The 10,828-nt window shown below is 33.7% G+C and overlaps 2 long non-coding RNA genes across 2 annotated transcripts; both read left to right on the forward strand.

The window, feature by feature from the left end:
• Nucleotides 1–8,104: 8,104 nt before the first annotated feature.
• LOC109148710 lies at nt 8,105–8,807 on the forward strand. Its single transcript, XR_002048842.1, has 3 exons — nt 8,105–8,130; nt 8,216–8,511; nt 8,640–8,807. It is a non-coding gene; the product is annotated as an uncharacterized LOC109148710 (long non-coding RNA).
• A 336-nt stretch (nt 8,808–9,143) lies between these two features.
• LOC109148720 lies at nt 9,144–10,372 on the forward strand. Its single transcript, XR_002048848.1, has 3 exons — nt 9,144–9,163; nt 10,136–10,234; nt 10,330–10,372. It is a non-coding gene; the product is annotated as an uncharacterized LOC109148720 (long non-coding RNA).
• Nucleotides 10,373–10,828: the final 456 nt, after the last annotated feature.

A 10,828-nucleotide genomic window follows, 5' to 3' on the forward strand; every position in this document is an offset into this window, starting at 1 on the left:
AAGATTCGTCACTAAATGTCATTATCCTTTTTTTTTTGAAAGTTACTGGCTCTATTATACATTGTAGTATCTGTTCATACGCCTCCACTGAGACTCGAACTCATAATCTTCCAAATGGAAGTTCAACCCAGGTACCATTAGACCACATAGTCTTGGTAATGTCATTATTCTTGTAGTGCCTATTTATAGTAGCTACTCCTAACAGATTCGTCAATAACAAAGCTATTCTTAATCAAACTAGAACTATAAAATCTTCAACAACAAATCCCCTTAGAACTAGTATTCTTCAATAACTATTCTCTTAGGACTGGTATTCCTTTATAGAACTAAAATTCTTTTTGCACATAACTTTGACAAAATACTTTGAGTCAACACTTGCGTTGATGAATCTTCCTATCATTTGTTTGTACAGTGTCATAAAGTGAAGGTTGTCTGGACAAAATTTGGATTGCCATCTGTAACGCATGTAGTTGGGGATGTAGCGGACTGGTTCTCATCTTGTATGAATGTCTACAACCCAGATCTTGTATATGTAGTTTTGCAATGGTCTGCTGGGGATTGTGGAAGAGCAGGAATGACTTCCTATGGAATGGCATAACTTTTGAAATGGATGCAATGTTACACGGGGCTATTTCATTTTGGCACGGCTGGAAGAATGCTAAAGTTACAGTGCATGGGGTTGCTAATCCATCGGCCAGCGACGTACCATCTCATGTTGTACGGTGGAGGAAACCCTCTTCAGGGAGGTTGAAGGTAAACACGGATGCAGCTTTTGATTATGCTAATAATTCTATGGGAATGGGCTGTGTCCTAAGGGATGAGGAGGGTATAAGTTTATCGCTGCCAAGGGAATTAACCTACACGGTTGTTTCAGTGTGAATGAAGCTGAGGCATACTGTATTCGGGAAGCTCTGAGTTGGTTAAAGGACTTGGGTTTGGGCAACGTGGACGTTGAAACAGATGCTCAAACAGTTTTTCATGCTATTACTTCAGTTCCTTTTTACTCAACTTTTGATATTTTAGTTGCTGACATTAAAGAATCTACATCTATGTTAAGTAATGTAGTTTTCCACTTTGTAAAGCGATATGCATGCGAATCGTGCTGTCCACTTTGTTGCAAGGGAAGCCGTTTCTGTATCAGGTTGCGGGGAATGGGTTGATATCCCGCTCCATTTTCTTGTCGATTATTTATCCGTTGATTCAATGAATTAAGTCTTTTCCTTCAAAAAAAAAAACAAAAAACAAAAAACAAACATGTGTTGTGTGCAATATCTTTATTTCAAGCTTAATCTTTTACATTAATTTTATATTTTATAATTAGATGATGCCCATTTTTTTAGACTAATCCTAAGTTCAAGGACCTGATCCATAGAGCAACGCACTACAGAGGTAAATCATGAGTCGCACAATAAGTTCACCGATTAGACCATAGTTTTCATGCGTGCAAAAGGGATCCAATTCACACATTCTAGCCACTTTCAATCGTGACGTCAAGTCAGGCGAAAAATCACTACACTAAACTCCGAGTATCCGAGGGGCTTACATTAATTTTTTCATTTCTCAGTTTGGTGCTATATAAATTGTCACCAATAGTTATTACGTGGACCGTGGACCGTGGACCACACAGCTGTGTGGACTCTGGTCCAAAAACGACGCCGTTTCACGCAATTTTTTTTCACGCGACCCGCTGCAACACACATTTTATAAATCATAATGTACATTATTCTAGTTCATAAAATACATTATTCTAACTCAAAATACATTATCTTACCTCAAAAGTTTTATTACTCTGACATATAAAGTACATTATTTTAACACATAAAGTACATCATTCTAACACATAATGTACATTATTCTAAGACATAAAGTACATTATTCTACCTCATAATATTCAACGACATCATTTTAAACGGTGTGATCTACCTCATAATATTCAATGACATTATTTTGAACCGTGATCCACACCGCTGTATAATTTGTCAATTGTCACACCCGGGGCCAACGTTGTAAACAAAAAATTTAAAAATGGTGAAGGCCGTAACATTTTAACAATGCACGTTTCTAGTCCGGACAATAGAGGGTCCGTAAAATGTGGTCCATGGAAATGCCATGTTAGTTTTGTCTGCTTCCATATAAATTTGTCCCACTTCCATCTCCAACAATTATCATGCCTTCCAGCTAAACAACTCATCAATATTTGCCCTTCCCGCAATTTTTTACGTCATTAATAATTTTAACCTTTCGTTTTTGCATTAGTATTTAGTATCTTTATTGTAGGAAAAAAAATTAAGATTTAACAACTTTCTCTCCTAAAATTTTTATTTTCAATTGTGACATGTTGTCTTTACTTTTTATTCTGTTAAAAGCTTAATAGCTTATCAATACTCATTTGTGACACATTTATCAATTGCTGAATAATGAGAGTGGTATTCCTTCCAAGCAAATTTGAAAACCATATATATAAAAACAGCCAAAAAGGCATAATCTTTACAGGGGAATTGAGGGATTCAGATAGAATCAATGGAGTTTGCAAATGAATCAAGAATATTTCTCAAAATTTTAGGTATCAAATAACTTTAAAAGAAAAAATAAAAAGTAGGTGGTCGGTGGTCCTTATAATCCCACTACAATCATGAACTTGGGGAAGAAGTGGGTGGACATCCAATAAAGATCCAAAAGGCAAGAAATATATAACCTCTTTCTTTATAGACTAGCTATCACTTTTTTCCTTTCATTTTTTATTTTTTACATTTTTTTTAATACTAGTATTCACATCATGTAAAATTATATTAATAATTCAGTCGAATCTTGATCAAACTTCATTAAAAACATTTCGCTCAAGAACATTTAGGGTGTGTTTGGTTAACCATTGAGATCAGAATGGTAATGAGAATCAAATACTTAATAATGATAATGAGTTTAAGTAGAAAGATTCTCTTTGTTTGGTAATAAATAGGAGTTTGAATCAAAATAAATAAATAACTAATTAAAATTAAATAAATAAATATACAATATATATATATATATATATATATATATATATATATATATGTGTGTGTGTGTGTGTGTGTGTGTGTGTGTGTAGATATATATATATATATATATATATATATATATATATATATATATATATATTAAAATTTCATATTTAATGCATGAACAATGAGTGATGAGTTATTATTATATTTTTCTTCTTTCCCATTTTTGTTCAAAAGTAGGTGAGGAAAAGGGTGATGGGTTTTATAATTACTTAAAGAATTTAAATTCAATAATAGGATAACAAAAGTAGGCAAATAAACATTAGTAATATGCATCAAATCCCATATTAAAGTACAAAAGTCTCCAACCTAACACAACTCTTTTTTTTTTTTTTTTTTTTTTTAATACTTTTCTGCCTATTTTTCCACTTGAATTGTCTTGCCTCTCCACTAAAAATAATGTTAGTGTCCTAGTTGTGCCAACTAACGGTTGTTGAAAGAATCTTTAGCCACATATGTCCCATAGCCACCAATAATTCATTAATAGGACAAAATTTTGTTATTTCGGCCTATAGTCTTTCTCCTCATTGAGCAAAGAAACAAAAACTTGATCCATTATAATAAAGTGATTTTTTTTAAAGAATTTGTGAGGTCGTAGGGTTAAACGGGACACATAATAATAACAACAAGGGAAAATACCCACATAATTATATTGATATTTTAATCTTTTGCTAATAAAATTTGAATTTTGCATCATGCCTTGTATAAATATATGTAATTGTTGGGCGGAGGCCGGTAAAGGGTAAAGGCCAAGTCCAGACCCAGCGTTTTGAAAATGTGATGATAGTGTATAAGAAAATAAAGTTTTACCTTCGCTACGAGCTATAATTTTTTGTGTGAATAGTAAGCGTTTGATCCTAACAAGTAGTATCAGAGCTAGAGCTAGATAATGTCATTAAGTAGACCCCAATCATATCGCCCCTAGCAGTTTTGCTGGACTACCAAAACGTAACAATGGAAGGCCTAACTACGATCTTAGCCATTAGGTAATTAATCTTTTCTATCCACCATAGTTGATCATTAGAGAATTGAAAGACATCACATTATATTTTCTAGTTATTATCATCCTACGCCATCTAAGTTCTAGATTCCAACATCTATATATGTTAGATCCTAAAATCAGGGTACCTAGTAGCAAGCATAAATGCAAGCCCAAAGCTCCAATAACAATGTTGATTGAGAAGTAATGACACATTAATTATTATCTTGGTGGCGTAAAAGTCAAAAATATTACAATTGTAGAATGAATTGAGTATTAATTTGATAAAGTCTCACTATTATCAATGTGAATTGCTTCTTTCCCTAAGGAATGGAGATATATACTCGTCAAAAGGAAAAAAAAAAAAAAGTTCACATAGAAGAGTAAAAGCTACTCCCTCCGTCCCGAATTGGTTGTCTCATTTACTTTTTGCACGCTTTTTAAGGAATTAAAGTAAATGTGATGTATTTTCTAATTATGCCCTTCACTTTTTCACTTTTGGGAATAAAAGCAAAAGTCATAAGGGTAATTTGGAAAAAAGTAGAATGATGGTGATGTTCAATTTTGGAAAGAGGACAACATTTTGGGACAAACTAAAAGGGAAAGGAAGACATGCAAAATGGCACAGAGGGAGTACTATTTATACATGGACTACAGTAGCCATAGCCAATGGGGGTAAGCAAGGTGGTCTAGTTCTTGTTGAGCATGACTTCGCAAGCTTATCCCTTTTCTCCCACCGCCTATACACGCTTTGGCTTTCTTCTCAGTTGACGTGTGGCCATGGTCCTTATTCTCCTTTGTGTCAGATTGCTAGATTCATAGGCTCTTTGAAATAATATATGAATAGATAGATGGTTTATAATATTTCAGTTGTTGGGCCTATCATGATGCCATAACTCCAAGTCTCCCACAATCTATTTAAAGAAAATCTCATGAAAGTTGATAGGAATATTTTTGTAATAAAGTTTTGATGAGCTAAATGTACTTTAAATTCCTTTAGAATTTAGGTCTTAGTATAAGCATCATAATTCAGAATATCAAGTCAGTATGTAAAGAAAAATCTATCACATGAAAAACAAAATTAATTGGGAAAATTAATTTTGATCCTACAAATATTCATCTGGAACAGAAGTACTAAACAATGGCGTTACAAAGAATAACGGGATGAGCTTAATGGTGAAATGGTAGAAGTTCTTATATATAATGATCACACCTGAGATTGATTCCTTCTAAGAACTTATTTTTTATAAGCCGGATTTCAGAAAGAAGCACAATGTCTCAAAAAGAAGCACAATCCCTCAAGTCAAACAAGCACAATGTGCTAAAGTCAAAGAAGCAAGATCTGATTTTTAAGCACAATGCGTCTCAAAAAAAAAGCAAGATGTGACAAACAAGCAAGATGATCAGAAATTATATAAATTCGAAAGAATTTATGATGAGTCATCTCACATGTCACAACAATCCAAATTGCCTGAAGATATGATCAGAACGGTGGAAAATTTATGAAGGCATGGATAAAAGACCTTATCCTAGAAATAAATTTTACCAGAAGAACTTATTGCAAAGAGACGTTGGAACTTCAAAATAGACAAAGAAAATAATATTTTAGAAACAACTTGAAAATCAAGTTGAAATAAAATATTATCTTGTCAGGCAAGTTGACAATCAAATCAAAATTGAAGACCTACTATTGTCAACAATATCAGGCTATGAAGATTCAAAATTCAAATATCAAATTATCCCACTCCAACGGATATATTTGGTTTTCTATAAAAAGGCCATGAAGACTTGAAGAAGAAAGACGAGATAAGAGGTGAATATAAAAATACAAGAGAACACACGGGTGAACAAGTGCAAGTGCTAAATATTCATTGAGATATCTAGAAGAGAGACTTAGTCTGAATAGTCTCAAATTTAGTTGGAGAGAGATACAATTACCTTTGTATTTGTAATTGTAAAAAGAGTATAGCTGTGTGCAAAATACTCTAGTGAGTGTAGCTGTGTGCAAAACACTTAGTTGGCGTTGAGTATAGCTATGTGCGAAATACTCGGAGTTGAGTGTAGCTGTGCGCGAGACACTCGGAGTTGGGTGTAGCTGTGTGCAAGACATCCGGAAGAAGTGCTTATGTAGCGCTTATTCACTATTGTAACTGTGTGTGGAAAATAGTGAATTACTCCTAGAAGTGAATGGAGTAAAGTGGACTAGGAAGATTACGCCACTTCCGAACCACTATAAATTGTCTCTCTCATTTACATACCGCACTTACATAATTCGCTCTATTTATTTATCATCCGACTAACCCGTTTACTATTCACAGTCTATCTCAATCTTTCGGGTTTAGTGTGTTTTCACGTATGCATGTAACTCAAACTTTCCATGCTTAATATTTGAATTATTCTAAGCAAGTTTGACGTGTTGCATGTGACATTTATCATACGGTTGACGTGACACGAAATATTGTTTATAATCTTGAATATTATTATTAAATTAAATATTGAGTGCATCATCTCCTTTAAATATTTAAGATATTCATATCATCTTGAGCTTATCTTATATGTGCATGTGATTAAATTCATTGATTGGGCATAACTCTTTATACTTATTTATTCCGCTGTGCAGTTCAAGTTCAATACTACTCTATTTACTTGTTACTTAGAGTTGAAGTTACCAAAGAGTTATTTAATTTAGAAAAATTTTAAAAGTCTATTCACCCCCCCCCCCCCCCACTAAAAAAATTTTAAAAGTCTATTCACCCCCCCCCCCCCCCCCCCCCACCCCTCTAGACTTTTACCACCCTATCGGGACCAACAAAAGTTCTTTTAAATGAACAATTATTGGTAAATTCTCTCACTGCAATATAGGGTTTCTCTCTACCTCCCCGGTATCTAGCTAGGGTTTTTCCACATAGCTTTCCCACGTAAATTCTTACCTTTCTCGTTACTACTTCTCAACGACGCCAGCTGTTGGCAAGCATGGATGTCTAACGGATGATTGATGGTTGTGTTAGAATTCGTTTGGAAGAAGGGGAGGCAGGTGTTTGAATTGGTGCGAGTGATCCGAAGGCGACAGTCGCAGCTGCTATGGTGTCTGTGGCGTCTTTTCTTACCGACAGAACGATCAAAACGGATGTCATGAAGCAGGTTATGGTGTCTGTTTAGCGGCTTCTCTGTGGAGTGCAGATTTTTGAAGTCATGCCGAACTTGTTAGTTTATGTTTACCTTCTTCGACGAAACGGACATGCAAAGAGTCATGGAGCAGGGTCCTTGGTTCTTTCAGAACTTAGCATTGGTATGCAAACAGGTTCGAGATGGCGAACACCCAACACAGGTCTTGCTAAACACCATAGACATGTGGATCCAGGTTCAGGATCTTCCGATGGGCTACTACACATATGTGGTGTTAGAGCAAGTTGGTGGTTATATAGGATTAGTGGTGAAACTTGATGACAAAAACTTTACAGGCCCATTGGAGAAGCTTGTATCATATGAGAATAACAATTGATGTGGTTAAGCCACTGAAAAGGAGAATGAAACTGATCAAGAGGGACAACACCTGGGTTTGGGTTATAACTTATTAAAGTATGAGCGTTTGCATATGTTTTGTTTTTTCTGTGATAGGTTGGGGCACACAGACAAATTTTGTATGGATGCTAGGTTGTCGGGTGTGAAACCTGAGGCTTAGCCGTATGGTTCTTGGCTAAAGGCTGGGGGGTAAAGAAGGTTGGTGAGTGATGGTTGGTGATGGATGGTCGGGCGAGGGAGGATAAGGAGGCCCTGTCAAGTTCACGTCTGAACGGGTTAAGTGACAGTAGGGATGGCCTAGTGAAGCAAGGGAGATAGACAGTGGGGCAGTACGAGTGTTGGACCTAAACGTAGGAGAGGAAGTGGTGATGTGGACGGAGGTCGTTCGTTCGAGAATAGGGGTCATGGAAGAATTGTTGCGTTCGATTCCCATGCATGCAAGATGGCTTAGATCTTTCTTTATTGGCGTGCTCTAGTTCCCAAACCCACCCGTGCCAATGAGTACCCTAAGCCGTATGTCACTGTAGTAGATATCGTTGGCAATTTTGTACAATGGCCTATGCGGCTATGCATTTAGTGATTTTGGATGAGGTATGCATTCTTATATTTAGTTATTAAGTTAGTTTTCGTTGTTTATATTTAAAATGTTAGTATAATTACAATTTTATATTTGTAGAGTTCACCAAACAAAATAAGAAAACAAGAGATCAAAGTGGTGATCTATCTGCTACTAGTACACGACATCCCATTGTTGGTGATCTGATATGTCTTACATCACTTGGGGGACAATTGCAAGTACCTAGTCAGTTTGTTGACATCATTTCCACTTGATAAAGACTACATTAATTTGGCGATAGATGAGACAATCTTCCATCACACAAACACGCGTTCTATTTCTGTGATGATCGATGATATAAAGGATTTGATGACCATGAATTGGCTTGACGTCTCAATCATACAGTTGTTTATATTGTAAGTTTTTTTATAATTATTCTTGTGTTATATATATATATATATATATATATATATATATATATATATATATATATATATTTGTTTTTTATATTTATTGAAATTTCTTATTATTTGTTAATTTTCAGATTTCTTAATCGGTTGTGCAATCAATTTCAAGTCACATTAATCAGATTTGTCTGTCCGACTCAGATTTCAAAGTATATGCTTAAACAGAATGTTCCCGTTGTTACGTCATATTTCATCCACATCATAGAGCAGAACAAAGATAAACAATTTATTTTAGCATCATATCATTAAAAGTAAGAAACTTGTTCTTTTATTTTACTAATATAACTTAATAACTTTATTTAATTTGAAGTATTAGATATTAAATTTTTAATATGTATGTATGTTTTTTAAATGTAGATCTCATTGATTACTTTTGGTGATCTACATATGCTCAATAAGGGTATATGTCTTGTGATCGCATCATTGAAAGTAAAGCTACTCTAAATTTGTAAGTAAATAGCTTATTATTAATATAAGTATTTTAGCTTCTATTATATTATTTATAAATTTTTATGTATGTTTATAATTAATATAGGGCATTTCGCTCTGTTCCTATAAATGGACGGATTAGGAACGTAACATCAATTGGAAGTAATGCAAAGTATGTATGAAAATTGAATTAAAGTTTTAGTGTGATATTTTGAATTACAATAAATTGTTTAAATTACTAATATATATATATATATATATATATATATATATAGGGACGCACTCAGGTGCGAATAAATGCCTAGGAAGGAAATGCGAACGAATCAGCGCGCGACACATGTCCAGATCTAATAACTTAAAAAAAACGCGGTGGCATTTTCGTAAATAATTGAACATCGAAGTGCAAGTAAAATCTCTTATAAGTGCACATATTTTCACCTATAAGTGCATGTAATTTTGCCTTGTTAGCATTCACTTTCCGCAACCATTCATGCACCTGGGTGTGCTTATAACTATATGTGCAACTATTTATCACTATAGGTGCAACTACTTATAACTATAGGTGCACCTACTTTCACCTATAAGTGCATGTAATTTTGCCTTGTTAACATTCATTGATCTGAGTTCAGCGGGTAGTAATACTCCTGAAAACCACTCGCAAACATTCATACACCTAGATGCAACTACTTATACCTATGTGTGCAACTACTTAGAACAATAGGTGCAACTACTTAGAACTATAAGTGCAACTAAGTATTGATGCTCAGTGTAAATTTTTACTTGCACCTATAATACATTTTACATGCACTTGTAATACATTTTACTTGCACTTCGATGTTCAATTATTTACGAAAATGCCACCGCGTTTTTTTTTAAAAATCAGTGTTTCTCATCCATTAGATCTTGACACGTGGACGAACAGAATCCATTCTTATTTCGCGCCTGGGCGAGCCGTTCGCATCCGAGTGCAAGTCTATATATATATATATATATATATATATATATATATATATATATATATATATATATATATATATGTATGTATGTATGTATGTATGTATGTATGTATGTATGTATGTATGTATGTATGTATGTATGTATGTATGTATGTATGTATGTATGTATGTATGTATGTATTTTGTAGTGCCTGATACGACCAGGAGATGTTGAGTGTGGATATTATGTCATGCCATACATGTTTGATATCATGACAAAATATTCATCTATTGATTGTTTGGATAAAGTAAGTGAATTTAAATAGAACGTAACTATGTATAGTCAAATTATATTTTATTAATTAACATATTTAATAATTTTATTAATTAAATTATTTTGTAGGCATTTGAAAGCAATAGTCCGTACTCTGTCAACAACATAAGTGAAATTCGAGAGCAATGGGCAAAATACTCCTTGGAATAGTGCATGTAACTTTTGTTTTTGATTTGATAAATTATTATTGTGTAAAAAATATTGAATTGATATAAAGTATTGTGTTGATGATATTATTGTATTAACAGTGTATTGATGATAATATTGTGTTAGTTTAATTTGATAGTATGTGGTAGTTAATTAGATAGTATTTGTGTTGATGACAATATTGTGTTACTATATAGTGTGTTGATAGATAAATTATATTGTGTTGAACTATTTGATATGGATTTTAAGTTGTAACAGGTACACGAATTAAAAATAAATTAGGGATTTTAATTAAAATAAATAAAATATTTTTTTAAAAAAAAATATAATCATTCGTGACTGTTCCTAGGGAACGGTTGCCGATGACTTATGAAAGAAAATAAATAAATACCATCCGCGATCGTTCTTAGAGAATAACAGT

Source organism: Ipomoea nil, unplaced genomic scaffold (genome assembly GCF_001879475.1).
Source record: "Ipomoea nil cultivar Tokyo-kokei standard unplaced genomic scaffold, Asagao_1.1 scaffold2144, whole genome shotgun sequence".
Taxonomy (NCBI): domain Eukaryota; kingdom Viridiplantae; phylum Streptophyta; class Magnoliopsida; order Solanales; family Convolvulaceae; genus Ipomoea; species Ipomoea nil.